We start from the raw sequence: 14,294 nt of genomic DNA on the forward strand, positions 1-14,294 counted from the left end.
CATTCACTTCTTAGCCCTAACATTAAGCTATTCCCTCCTAAAAAAGTAATAATTCTAGAGGGAAAGAGATAAAATACTACTGTAAAAGCATAAAACCCTGGGATTTGACACCTCCAGTGAATGTCAGTGATGACAGTTATGGTTGTGAATAAAGTGCAATCACTGAAACTGTTTGCTTATTGCTGTGGTAGAAAGAAATTATTTCAGCTTCCTGTCGTGCCTCACAGGACAGCACTGCCTGCTCCACGTGAGCCACCCCAGCTGAGCTCTCTGCTTCTCCAGCTCTTTGTTTCTGTGCTCTCCTTGCACTCCTGCAATCACAACTGCAGTGAGTGACTTGCTGAGTGTGCCACAAAGGAGCCTTAGGAATGGTGGGATCTGCAGGGAGGGTGGCAAGGACAATGGCAATAAACCATTCAGGGGTGGCACAATGAGCTGTATGACATTAACACAGAGCAGGATGGCAGCTTCATCACCTGGAATTCACCTGGAATACAGGATCCAGCACCTCTCCTCACCTTTTCTCCCAGGCATCAACATTTTCCCAAAAAACACAGGTGTGATTAAAATGAGCTGCATCCTGCACCCATCAGAACACACATCACCCCACAGGAACAGGATCCATTGGCATCAAAGTCATCCTAAATCCTCTATTAGCCAACCCAATGCTCTTGGGCTCTGCTTTCTGAAAGGCTGTAGGAGATCCCTGGGCATCACACAGAGCACTCAACCCACCCATGAACCAACAGAGAGTGAACCCTCCCACCCTGTGACGAGGCCAAGACTTGCTTGGGGGGAAGACACAGTGAAGGAAAAAATGGGATCAGTGCTTAGAAACTGTCCTGAGAGCTGAACTGCACCCCTGCCACTGTCTCAGTGCTCCCAGGAGAAACACTCCAGGGATCCAGATGTGTCATTTTTTCCACAATTACCTCACCAATGTGACACTGCTTTAAATATTATTTCAGACATAGAGTTCAGCAGGTAATTTCAGGGCATGAACTTCAGCAGCAGGTTTTACAATCCAAATGCATGTCTATAAACCCAACATATTAATAACTTAACAGTTTTCAATAAGACATCAACATTTGCATGCATCTTCCTACTTGTTATGTGCAGTACTACATTTTTTAATGTTTCTTGGATGCTGGCCAGAGAGTCTGAGTCCCTAGTTAGTTCAGCTATTACTTTCTTGCCACAATAGATCTGGGTCTTGGCCAAGTACTGGACTCATACTGCATACAAAAACATAAAATTCTCTCCCTTATCTGTTCATAGTCTTTACTTCCCAGGGAAGGGAGAAAAAATGGCATAAATTAAGATAAATAAGTAAATACATAAAAATTCAACACTAAGTGTAGTAGAAGTATTTTTAGCATTTTTTTAACACTACATGTAATCAAAATATTTCCTTATGTATTTATACTGCTTTAGTCTCCCAAGAGTCTAATTCATGACTATTCACCTGAACAGGAGAGGATGATCTCTTCTTTAAATCCCTCCTGGAGCTCCTCAGGCTTTCCACAAGAGTGAGCAAGGTTACCTGACCTGAAATAAAACAGGGGAGGAAAAGGCTTCAGTACCATCCTTCCTTTTTCAGTGTTTCTCAGCCTATGGACTATGGAGGGGTTTAAAGAGGCCATGAAGGGTTAGAGGCGGCCTCTGTTTTACATTTGACCTTTTTATCCCTCACTCAGAGCCTCTGGTGCCTTCAGAGGAAGAGGGATGAACACAGAGGAGATGCCTTTTGAAAGAGCTTTGAAAACATTGTCCAGCACAGCTCTGGTGGCAGGGCAGTGAATGTTGCCTTTTATTGTGGGTTTAAGGTGGCAAACTCACACTCAGATTAACAAAGGGCAAGGAAAAAGGAGCGGGTGAGGCAGGGATTGTGGCTGTGGCTTTCCAGCCACGCTAATCCCCCAGCAGCCTGAGCTGCCCCTCAAAGGGCTGGGCTGGCTGGGGAGGTTTTTGCCCACTTGAAGATCTGCATTTTATCAGAGAAGGAGGAGGATACAACTTTCCTCGACCCTAAAAACAGCCCTTGGTGCTGCTGAGGACACGGAATCACCGCACTCCTCGGAGTGGGGCAGCAGCAGGAAGGGTGTTCCTGCCCTTGGAGCCCACAGAAACACCATGGAGCCTGAGCCAAGGACATGTGGGGCAAGGCCAGGAGCAGCAGGGAAGGCATCTCCCCTTGCCCAGGGCTGCTGCCAGAATCCCATCCCAGTGCACAAGGAGCACTTGCTGTCAGTGTACACTGATCCCAGCAGTCCGCTGGGCTGGCTTGGAAAAGATCCCTAATATTATCCAGGTAGCAGACAAGGTAACAGAACACATGGTTCCTGTACCTTCTGCTAGAGATGTGTGAGTGGCTTTTTCTCTTCCTTTGCCCAAATAAAGCATCAGTGCCTTAATTTCCATTGTTTCAGAAATTAGATCCTCTTGAAGAATGAAAGGATGCTGTGTTTGAGAGGGGTAGCGTTTTTATGAAGACAGGCAATTAAAGGAAGCCATTAAAGATACTTGTAAAAAATGATTCAGATTTTTATATGTGATGACTAACTAACTTATTATTGCTCTTCTTGGTCAGAAATTAATGGGAATTTCTTAAAGGATAAAAAAATTATTTAACAAGTTTCAGGATACACAGGGCTTGGAATACACTATAATATTGTGAGTAATAGAAATTGTGGCTATTTATTCCCTTAACTAATGAACCAATGCTAAATCCAGAGATAGCAAGATGTCAAAAAAACCCAAACTAAAAATAACCCCAACCAATACCTAACAAGCAAGTGGATGTTTTTCACATGAATCTAAACATAAACTTTAACAAAACATCCCTCCCTTTAAGAGAATCAGGTTCCCATGTGCTGTAACTCAAGGGGGTAGAGGAACACACCAGCATGATCCCAGAAATGACTGAGAAGCACCAAAGACTGTAAAGAGAGAGTTTAAAATTAGGAGAGACTGAATATTCAACAACTCCTTACGAGGGGAAGAATACAGCAAAGCAGAGAGAACAAACCTCTATTGCCTGCAAGAGCTTCCTGCAAAGAAATTGCCTTTACAGAGTGATGACAACAATGTGCGTGGGCAAAGATTTCTGTGCAAGCAAAACTGACTTCTAAGATCACAAGTAGCAGTCACTTAATGGTTGCCTTGATGATGGTCCACGTGGATAGCTTTCATTTTCCCAGCTCTTCCAGGTTTTAAGTGACCTCAGTGAATATCACATTCCCTCTGGGCTGAAAATCCCGTGCCAAGAGGGAGTGGCACAGCTCTAGCTGACACTGGCACTAAGGGAAGGGAGCAGGTATCACTTCAGGAGAGAAGCAAGTAGAAGGCAGACCAGTTTCTCAGGCAGCTGAAAAGAGTGTTTAGCTCTTTTCACAACTGATTTGACAAGTGTTTTCTGCAGTAACTGCTCAGAGCAACAAACTGCAGTGATTCCTGTGCCCAGGTGAAGCAGCAGTCATTTCCTCTCTCTGGCTGAAACAAATAAACACAAACCATCTATGTTCCAAAGCAGATCCCAACCAAGCCAGGTAGCAGCAGTGAGCCTTCTGCAGCCTGACACCCAATTATTTTAATATCCACTACATCTTCCTCCTCTCAGGGTTCATTGGGTTTTTTCCTTTAACTTTCTGAAGGCACACAAAGAATTGAATAACCTTTTCTCTGCGTACCTGGCTACAGCCACATCTCTGAGGGGGGTCCCTTCGACATTTTAAAGGACCTGAAGTGTGTGACAACATGGCACTGCAGTCAAGAATCTTGCCGGGAAACAGAATAAGAAGATTTATTTTATTTTTAATATTTGAAAGATTTCAAAAAGCATTCAACTGGATTTCTCACTAAGAGGATGAGTGAAGAGAATCCTTTGTAACTAAGCTGGGAGGCCCAAGTCTTTTATCCATTGTTACACAGTTTTTCCCCAGGGCAGAGTTAGGAAGGCCTGCAAGCCCCAGCAGCTTAACAAGGCGAGTGCACTGGGTGGGCTTTTCTGCATTGCCTAAGCTTCTCCCGAGGAAGGAGCCCAGCGGGCCCTGTGCTCATCCCAGGCGTTATTTGGGAACATCCTGGTGGCAGCAGTGCTCTCCCAGCAGTGACTCTGTGCCTGCAATGCACACACAGCCCCTCAGTGCCCAGACACCTCTGCTCCTCAGTAATCCAGGAGCAAAACCCTTCCACACAAGGTTAGCAGGGAATTGGCACCTGGATTAATGGTTGTGCACTGGACTTTGCCAAGCCTCCTCTTCCTGTTGGCTTTAAACCCTCACACACAGCTGGTTGGTCTGAGATACCTCATCTCCTTTAGGATAGGCTGTGCAACAGGAGGAAACCAGTGTAATGTGCTGCTGACACCTTTATTTTCTTCCCTTTTGTACTTTTAACATCAGTATGTGAAAATCCTTCAGCCCTGATGCAAATGGGGCAGTGGGTTTTGATCACATGGGCCTGGATATTCCCTGAACTTCGTTTACAGCAGGGATGGACCCACCTGCCTTTCCCAGGGCTTGGCTGAAAGTGAGAAATTCCCTGAGTGATTCCCAACAATGTCAAAAGGATCTCAGGGCCTGAAGGAGGACACCCAGGACACGTTCTTACCCCCAACCCCACAAGCTCTTGTTCTAGGACTTGTCCAGCTTATTGTGAAGCCATAAATATGCAAGATCCATGTCATTTATATTTTCCCTGGCAGCATTTCACAGCTCTGCCAGTCCCTGTGAGAGGTACAGGAATGAGGAGCAGCAGAAGGCTGAGGATTGCCCTGTCCATTTGTGCCTCAATCGAAGCCTCAGAGTTCACCATTCAAAGGTGCTCTCAAATTAAAGGTAAATAAAAGATTACTTCTAAGTAGTTAAGCCCCTCTTTTCCTGACTGAAGTATGTGGGGCACTAGCACAGGAGAAATTTTGAGGGCAAATGTCTTGTGTACAAATCCAGAAGCAGAAGAATATGGAGTTTGTAAATAACAACAGCAATATTTGCTTTCTTGATCCCACTAAAATTAATGGTCTGTGGTTCAGGTATGTGTCAGTGCCATAGAGCAGGATATTCCTGGGAACTGGGTGTTCCATGTGTCAGTGATGGAGTTATGGAGTGGCAGTGGCCATTTCATGGTTAAAGTTACAGAAGGGGTTTTACTACATGCTCAACTCTCCTGCTTATCCTCCAACAAAAAGCTGAAGAAATTCCTAAGTCAGATCTGGAGCCATGGTTGAAATTTTTCTATAAAATTGGAAAGGGATTCAGCCAGAGACTTTCAAATTATGGCATCCCTGAAAAAACACAGCTCACGAGCACAGACTGCACTGTCCCTGGTTTTCTCACACAATGGGGAACCTGGGTATGAGCAAAACTGTTTGACAAAATTATTGCCCCTCCCAAGCCTCTTCTCCACTAAAGCCCAGCTCTCCTCCTCCAGCCCCACCAATCCCAGGGAGATGCTGGGACAACCCAAGAAAAAGCATCTTACTTAAGTGCTATATTTTAGTGTTTATGGTATGGCTTTTTGTATAATAGGAATAATCGCTATTGCTTTGTAGTACACTTACAACAAATAGCTTTTGAGATTGCTCAAACACTTTAGCTGCACTTCAGCTCTTAATCAAACTCAGCAGCTGTTTATTGCAATTACACCATAAAGCAACAGACATTATCCCTTAACTAACTGTCTTATTAATATAGGTAGTTACACAGCTATTTCATAGTTAGTCTTAAATAACTGCTTTTAATTATTTTATTAACATAAATAACCATCTCAATAAATTTAAATTAAATGCATATGTGAGAAAGAGCAATTTAAAGCATTGCACAGAATTGCATCTGTTTACTAATGTTTAAATTGATGTCATTGTGTAATTCAATTAAAGTGCAACTTTAATTTATTTCAATTTTGGATGGCCATGAAACACCTAAGACACCAGAACTTCCTAAACACTGAAATGGGCACTCTCTCCTCTTCTTCTGCTGCTGTATTTTCTTGGCAATATTAGTTTGCTGCCAGGCAAATAAGATTTCTCTTTACCCACAAAACTTACAATTTAATATCCCCATTTAATTTTGTTTTCTTCCCATTCCCAAAGCAACAGATGACTGGATTGCATTTTGCCTTTTGGTTTAATTGTGCAACTCTGCTTTCAGTGGAGAACAGGATTTTACTTTCCTGTGCAAAGCTGGATCCTCCATATCTTATGCCATTTGTTCTGCTGGGATCAAGCTCTTTGCCTTTAGCTAAAAAGGGAAGGCAGACGTTGCCTGACCTGGCCTGAAATCCCCTTTTTCTTCCTCAGGGGGGCTGGTTTATTGTTCAGGGGGCTCATCCTACCCCAAAAATCCCACACTGCAGAGGAGGCAGCACTTGCACAGCAGCTTTTATCCCCCAGTGCCACCATGGAATGTGTCTCTGGAAGGAGACCCCAGCCCAGATTAGTACATTCCATCCCTCATTTCCCAGAAAGTTATGCCCAGCACACCTATTCACCTTCTCTTTAGGGGATGAAACAAAAATCTCCTCTCCTTACTCTGGTTTAGATGCCTCCCCAAAGGATAGAGGAAAATGCTTGCTGGATAGCAAGGAGAAAAGGAGAGGGACTCCACCCCCCAGAGAGAACAGATGATGCTGGAAGCACTGGGAGAAACTAAAAGTGGAAAATGTAAGGCAAGAACAGGGTGAAAATGAGGCTGGAAAACATAAAGATGCAAAAGGAGGTGAGGAGGTCTCACATACTTTCCTGCCAGCTCAAAACTTTTTAATTCTGTAGCTGGTATAGGGACCTGCCAGTGTGAACTGCTACCTCTCAAATGACAGCAAACCCCTCAAAAGTAACTGGGATGGATTGAGGAAAAGTGTTGAAGTCAGGAAAAAGTAAAGCAAAATTTCTCTGAGAGTCTTGACTGGGATCTCAGCAGCTTTATAACCTTCTAAACTGTAAAAATCAAGACATATTTGGCTCTTGGATGTCAGTCAATCTCAAAGATTTTACAGGAGAGCAATGAAGGGAAGAATTTGGTACAATAATGGTGACTATTGCTAAACTGCAAAGTCCATCCCATGCTCTGGCTGCTCATCAGAGGACACAATCGCCCTACAGGGAATGTTTGCAATCAGGTTTCCATGCATTTCCATGCAGGGACACCGTGTCAGCAGGAAGGTGCCTCAGTGACACCAAGCCTATGGAAAAGGGAAACATGGCTGGGACAGCAAAGCTGGAAACAGTAATTTATTGATTTAATACTTCTATCCAAATGCACCAGGTAGCATGAAGGAATAATTACAGGCTCCATCAGAGAGGGGTTGTGATCTGGCAGACACACCAAGCTCCCCAGGAGACGAGCTCTTAAAACTTTACAGACTCCTCTGGGCAAAGACAGGTGACTCAGTACAAAGGCTTTTTACAGAAAAAAATGTAGAAACCCAGAGTGAAAGCAGACATGTTTAAACTTCAGGTAACTGAGAGTGATCAGGGGTTGGATAATTGAAGTTCCAATGTATATTTGCCTACACTGTCGCTCACCTTTGAGCCCTACCTAGGCATCTTGACATTTATGTAGTCTGAAATCCTGAAAGCTCCGAGTTTAGACAACTAAATTGTTGCTTGTCAATTTAGTCTTGACTGAAAGACAGGTGTTTCGTTTCAGAGTAACACTCCTTTCAGACTCCTCTATTCCCAAGCTCACATTACTGAGCTAAGGAACTATCAAAAATGAAATAACTTACAAGCAGGCAAAGACATTTACATACCTCGAACAAAGGCATTCTTTGGGCAAAATAGGGATTTTTAATTATTGCTTGTTTTTTGTCATGTGGGATTCTCATCTCTGGCTCTCTGGTGGGAGCTGGAGGAGCTTGGAGGCTTTGAAGGTTCCTATATTTTTGGTACTGCTATGCAGTTTTACAAGCTGAGTGCAAAATGCTTTCTGAACACAAATCCAGCTCAGAATCTGAACCAGAATTCTCAAAAAAATACAACACACACAGCAGTCCAATGGCAACAGGGCGAGCAAGGGGCACCTGTTAGGCTCATCCTAAGTGGGTCATTATTGCCAGCCTCCATATCATCTCTAATACTTCAGGCTTCTTGGCATTGTGGCAGGGCTTGGACCTCAATCCCTTTATTTATACCATTAAATGTGCTGAAGGCAGCAGGAGACAGGCTTAAACACAGTGACCTGCCAATAACCTCAGCTGTGACCTGGAGGGATCCCCAGTTTTGGCATAGGTTAAGGGTCTCATCTCATTTAGAACCTTAAGCTGGATTTGAACTGTAGCCCCAGAAGTAAAAAAGCAGCATTTTTATCTAGGAAGCCACATGGCTCTGGCTTCCTGATGGGTACTTGTGACATCCCAGTATTGGCAAACCAAGGACATATTAACTGTGTGCTCCATTTTCTGCCCTTAATTATGGCCAGCCAGTCCGAGTTTTCTTTCCTTTCCTTTTTCTTTTTTTTAAAGGATTTGAGTGACAAAGTGACTATGCATATCATTCCACATTTGAACTGTAAGACTTCAGTATTTCTACCTCTAGTGTGTAATTGGATCAGCTGCCAGTTACAGAAAGGAGCTGGGTGAGTATTAAGTGTGTGGAAAATGAAGAAGAGTCCAAGTGTGAAGGGGAGGAATAATTTGACAAAGCCTGCAGCGAGCTGTGCGTGGTTTCCTCGTTCCAAAATGGAGAAGGTTTTGAAGCACATGAGAAAAAACTAGCTTTGATTTATTAGCTTTGGTTCACAGAATGCCAGCCACAATCTTGGAGCAACTCAAGACATATGGAAAACCACAGTCCCTGCCCCAAGGAACTCACAATACCCACATTATCATACTGAGGATGGACCAGTGCCAGCCTGGAAAACACTCTGCCTTTATCTGGGTCTTGAACAGCCTTGTCAGGCAGGGCACAAAGCTGCTGCCAGGGCTGGGGCTTGCTGTGCCCATGGTGTCATGGCCCCCAAACCATCACACCCAGAGCTCTTTTGTAGGTGTCCACTGTAACACTGCCTCACTTTAACCTGGAGTCTCCCAAAGAAATTAAGATGATGTAAACATGAAACAGTCCAGAGCCAACCACAAAAATCCATGGTAAATCTCAGTCCTTTGAAAAGGTGATGAACAGATGAAGACTGTGCAGTCAGAAAGTGACAGTGTTTCTGTCAGGACAAGAAAGTTGAGTTCCAACACTAAGCACAGGTAGGGCAGGATCACACAGACAGAAACAGCTCTTTATCCAACCATTTATAACTTTAGGAAATGCAAGCAAATCCTCTCAGATAAGAATTGGGAGTCTGTAGATTCCTGGTCAAACTCCCCTGGTGGGACCCAGAACATCCTTCACTTATCATTCAAAGATGCAACTCGAGACAACAATCTAATCATGAGGTGGCCAATTTAGAGGATTAGGAGAGAGGCCTGCAGCCTGAGATCAAGGACAAGGTCACAACATCCAGAGCAGCTCATGAAAGAAGCAGAAGAAATGGCAATTACCTGGAAATTCCCAGACAGGTGTCCCTCAGTTCCAGAAATGCTCCATAAAATTCGGCATGCTGATCTGTAAGAAATAAGCAAGAAAAATTTATTAGTGATGGAAACAAGGATTACAAACATGCCAGGTGACTGCCCAGTCCTGCCCAGAAGGTGGAGAGAGCAAAAACCAATGGAGATTTGCTGTCTCCCAACTCTAGGGGACTTGTCCTGCTGGTTTGCTGCCCATGGGGCCAAACTGATATCCTGGGATTTGGAAATTCCTCTGCTCTGCCTTCAGCAGCAGCCACTAACTGAGAGGAGCAGTGCCCTAAAGGGCTCCAGGGTTATGGCCACAGAGCAGGTTCTTTCTGGTATAAAGCCCTGCAGACAAGTCAATCAGGCAAAAACACAACAAAAACCATCTCAAAATAATTTCTCTGACTCTCCAAGGGGGTTAGGGCATTAAGATACAATACCCTACCTCAAAGGAAGTCAAGATTGGATCAGAACATCTCAGACAGATAGAGAAGGAGAGATGGCAAGAGGCAGCAGTGTAAAGGTTTTATCAGCATGAGCTGGGGATGACCACATTACTCAGAGGTCACTGTGCTTTCCAGCTGACTAGCAACAGATGAAATAAGGAAAACAATGGCCTCTGGATTTCCAGGTAGCAGCTGCAGCCAAGCCTGCCTTTTCAGCTGCCCTTTGAGTGTGGAATATGCAGGCACTGCTCAGAAACTGCCTGACTCCCCATGCCAGAGGGAACCATGAGGACCCACTGTCAAGGACAACACCAAGGTAACATTTGTGTTGTTAGAGGGAGGAGACCTTCAAATGCACCTGCTTGTCCCTACAGCTTGCACACTTCCAGTATTTCCTAATACTGAACTAGAAGCACATCAAAGATCCTTGTGGATCTCCAGCAGGAAGGCACCAGGAATGGGTGCCTTTATTATCCTGATGTCAATTCACAACTGCTACACCAGGAAACAGGCACAGCCCTTCATGTCCCACAGCAGCAGCCACAACACAGACTTTGTTACCTAACAAAGGTATCAAATAAATCAAATAAAGACCCTCTGTTTATACCAAAGTGATGCCATTCTGCCAGGCCCTGCACAGAGACTGGCAGGGACTGCTGGTGCTCCTGGAAGGTGCCATCTAATCAGACACAGCATCACCCCCACAGCCAAGGAGGACATTCCTCTGCCATTCCTGACACTTCTCAAACTAGCAAGAGCTCCTAAGGACAAGGATTTGTGGGATCCCTCTCCTGCCAGGGCTGGATGCACAGGGGGTAAGGGAATGAATGCCCTCCTGCTCTCTGCTGAGTTCTCTCCCCTGCACTGCGTTGTTGTTTCCTGTGCTCTGAGATCTCCCACTTGTGTTTGAACTCTCTGAATACTCTCTTCAGCTCCACACAAGGAGCCAGAGGCCTTGGTAACCTTCTACCCCAGCAGTTCTTTTCCTGCAGTCAGGAAATTAGCTCTTTTTTTTTTTTTTTTTTTTTTTTTCATTGCAAAGAACTAGGGGAATTCCCCCTCCCTATGCCTGGTTTCATGCCAGGCTCTGATGGCAGTGGTTGGTGACAGCACAGAAAAACTCAAGCCACATCACTCACAAACAACAGTGCCACACTCTGTGTAGGGCTTTATGTCAATATTTTGATAATTTCAGCTATTCCACATTCTTGCTGGTATTAAGATATCTAGAAAACAATGTATGTTTCAGGTAATTCAGTAAGCATCACAACAGGCCTGTGTGAACCACTTCTTTCCATAAAAACCCAAATCAGGTAAAAAATTCTGAGACTTGATTTTCAACTGATACAATCCCCCAAAGATAATGTAATTACTGGTATGACAATTTTCACTCTGAAATGTCCTGGCTCCTGTGTCTCCTCCATGTGATCAGAGGGAACAGGTACCAGCAGGGGAAGGTTTCACCTTCACACCAGGAGCTGCTTTTTACCCCAGCAGGATTTATTATGTTTTTTTGTTGCTGTTGTGGTTTGTTTTTTTTTTTTTTGGTTTTTTTTTTTTTTTTTTTTTAAGGTAAGCAACAAGAGAACTCCTCTTTCTGTTGTCCAGCTTTGGAGGAGGAGCCTGATTTATATTTTCAGCCCAAAGTCATGAGAGGATGCAGTGGGAAAGGATTAGAGAGGAAAGACTGGCACTTCTAATATGTTTTTAGGATATAGGAAGAAGATAAATATGAGACAGACAAACAAGAAAGTTTAGGAAAAAAAGGAGAAAACAAATGGAAGGTGTAGTAATAAAGGAACCCCAGCAGCAGCAACAACTTGAGGCAAAAAGAGGACTGATGGACTAGGATGAGTGAGGAAGGGCAAAACAAAGCATGAAAAAAGAAAACCAAATTGCATTTTCAAGAACTAGTGAGAGAAAAAAAGAAGTCACAGGACAAATAAAACAGGGGGGATTTCTAAGAGCACAAAAGCAGAGGTCAGTGCCCCATGGTCATTTCCTAAGAAAGGAGGAAGCAGAAGTGAAGGAAAATACCTAAATATACAAGACTCCCTACAAACAAAGGGCACATTGACTGCTAGCCCATGACATTTTTGAAGGTTTGCTATCAGCATATCTCCAGTGATAAATGCCTTCACATGATGCCAGCTCTCTGCAGGCACAACTGCAGCAAATCAGTTCTGCCAGGCTGCAGAGACAGTGACAAGGAATCACTTCCCCCATTCCACGTGGCACAGCCCTGGTCCATGACATCCTGAGCAGAAATCCTCAGGAAAGGAGCACAGGGCAGCAGGGCAGGAGTGTCCAGCAGCACAGAGGAGGAGAACACAAATGTGGAACTAAACTGGCAGCCTGGAACCTCATTCAAACAATGATTACACAGGTCCATCTCTGACCAGAACTCCTCATTCCACATCCTGCTCCTATTGCTCTGTTTCGTGTCTTGGGAACTGGTTTGTCTAGGCAGAAAAAATGCTTCTAGATTGTTCTTACCACACCCACCAAAACCTGAAAATTGTCATCTGAATGGCAGCAGCATCCACAAAAACACTGGAACAACAAGAACATGTTCAGGAGCTGTCTGGTGACTGCTAAGCCCAGGCTGGTGCCCTGCCACAACAGTAACCTTGTGTCATTCATGAAACCCTCTAACCTCAAACTCATGTCCCAAACTGCCTTCTGAGTGCCCTGGAGCACAGCTCCAAGCTCGGTTTTCCATGGAGAGAGAAGCACCTGAGCCATCCCCCTGACCTGGAGAGCCATGGCAGGGATGTGCAGGCCCAGTGATGGGCAGGGATGGGGCTCCATGGAAGAATGGTGGATGGAAAGGTTTCATTTTAAAATCAAAGATGTGCAGGTGATCCTCGGAATCTATGCAGAAGCTTGATGGGGTTAAAAGTTGTGCCCACTGATGTTTTTCCAAGCAACCCCCAGGCATTATCCTGCACGTGGGCAAATGCTGTTCTGCTTCCCATCCCATCAGTGGGGTTCCATGATTAGCACCAATAATTTCACAGGCAACATTCTGCCTATTGATCAGAGCCCCATTCTGGGAGGGAGAGATTCAGACTGACACTGAAAGTTGAATCTGCAATGTGGATGTGCACACTGACTAGCAACAAAAGAACCACAGCTAGTCCTCTGTTTATCAGTAAAATCCAGTTGGGTCCTGTGGTATCACCAAAAGACAACAGTCTGGCCCCAAAGCCTCAATTCCACAAACTCCCACATTGTGCTGCCACAAAGAGGAGGCTGAGCAGATCGTGCCCAGATCCTGCAGCCTTTACTCAGACCTCAACTGTCATGGAAGTATTGCCTTAACTCACCACAGCACCTTCACTACGAGCACTTCTGTCCATACCATCTTTGCCAAAATAAACATTGCTCTGGTTTGAGGGCATTTGGTTTGTTTGTATTGTGGCTGGGGTGGAAAAAAAAATGAAGGGTAATTTTTTTAATAATAAAAAATGTGGATAGAAACCCACATTTGTTGTTTTTTTGTTTTATTTTTTTTTTTCTGGAACAGACAGCTAAGAAACACAGAACAGCCTTTTTCTGTCCCCCCACAGCCTTGCTCTGTACACCAGCCCTGCTTTAAGATTAACTGTCGGTCTGTGCTACCCTTGAGGCCAGCCATTCTTTGGATTTGGTTATTATATCAAGGTGCATTTGTGCTTCTAAATGGGCAGCTGTACTGTAAATGGAGCACAAAAGAGCAAAATTCAGCCTGCTCCAGCGTGGGTCCAAAGCCTGGCGTGTCTGTGATGCTGTAGCCTTTTGTTTCAAATGCAGATAGATAAACTACAGCCTTTTTTCCATGACGGTTATAATGCAGAATATGAAAAACTCTTGGGATGGTTTAAGCTGCAGGGTATTCTCCCAGAGTTCTGTCCAAAAATAATCTAGTAAAAATGTGGACAGAGAACCATCGACCTCTGCTTTCCCCCGAACATATGCAGCTCTGATCAGTCTGGTATTTCAAGAAAAACAAGGTCCTGAACCCTAATCCTCAGACACATAACAAAGCGCACTTCACAGCTGTGATGCACAGCTACTATCAGCTCCGAGGCCTGAGTGGGTCCCAAGACAATGCCTCCTTTATCACCCAGAGGACAAATATCTAGACAGCAATATTTTCTGCTTGAATGCTTCAAGCATCTCTCGCAACTCCTGACTGAAAGAGAAAACTGAGCTGAGAGTGTTTGCTGAGTGATTATTTTAATTTACTACTTGATGTAAATCTAAATGAACTGACATCCAGCTTGAGATGGACAGAAAACAATCATTGTGAAAAAAGAAAGAAGGCTAATATTACAATATCATTTGAGTAGCACAGGTTTAGGC

The 14,294-nt window shown here is 44.2% G+C and overlaps 1 long non-coding RNA gene across 2 annotated transcripts in view; it reads right to left on the bottom strand.

Moving 5' to 3' along the window:
- Positions 1-1,464: 1,464 nt before the first annotated feature.
- The window catches only part of LOC306816590, a 150,471-nt gene continuing 137,641 nt past the window's right edge, over positions 1,465-14,294 (bottom strand). For both annotated transcript variants that reach the window (XR_013777717.1, XR_013777718.1), the window contains exons 3-4: positions 9,487-9,550; positions 1,465-1,548 (exon numbers count right to left, since the gene is read on the bottom strand). This is a non-coding gene — a long non-coding RNA (uncharacterized lncRNA). The remainder of the gene's footprint in view (positions 1,549-9,486; positions 9,551-14,294) is intronic.

Source organism: Erithacus rubecula, assembly GCF_903797595.1.
Source record: "Erithacus rubecula genome assembly, chromosome: 2".
Classification (NCBI taxonomy): Eukaryota; Metazoa; Chordata; class Aves; order Passeriformes; family Muscicapidae; genus Erithacus; species Erithacus rubecula.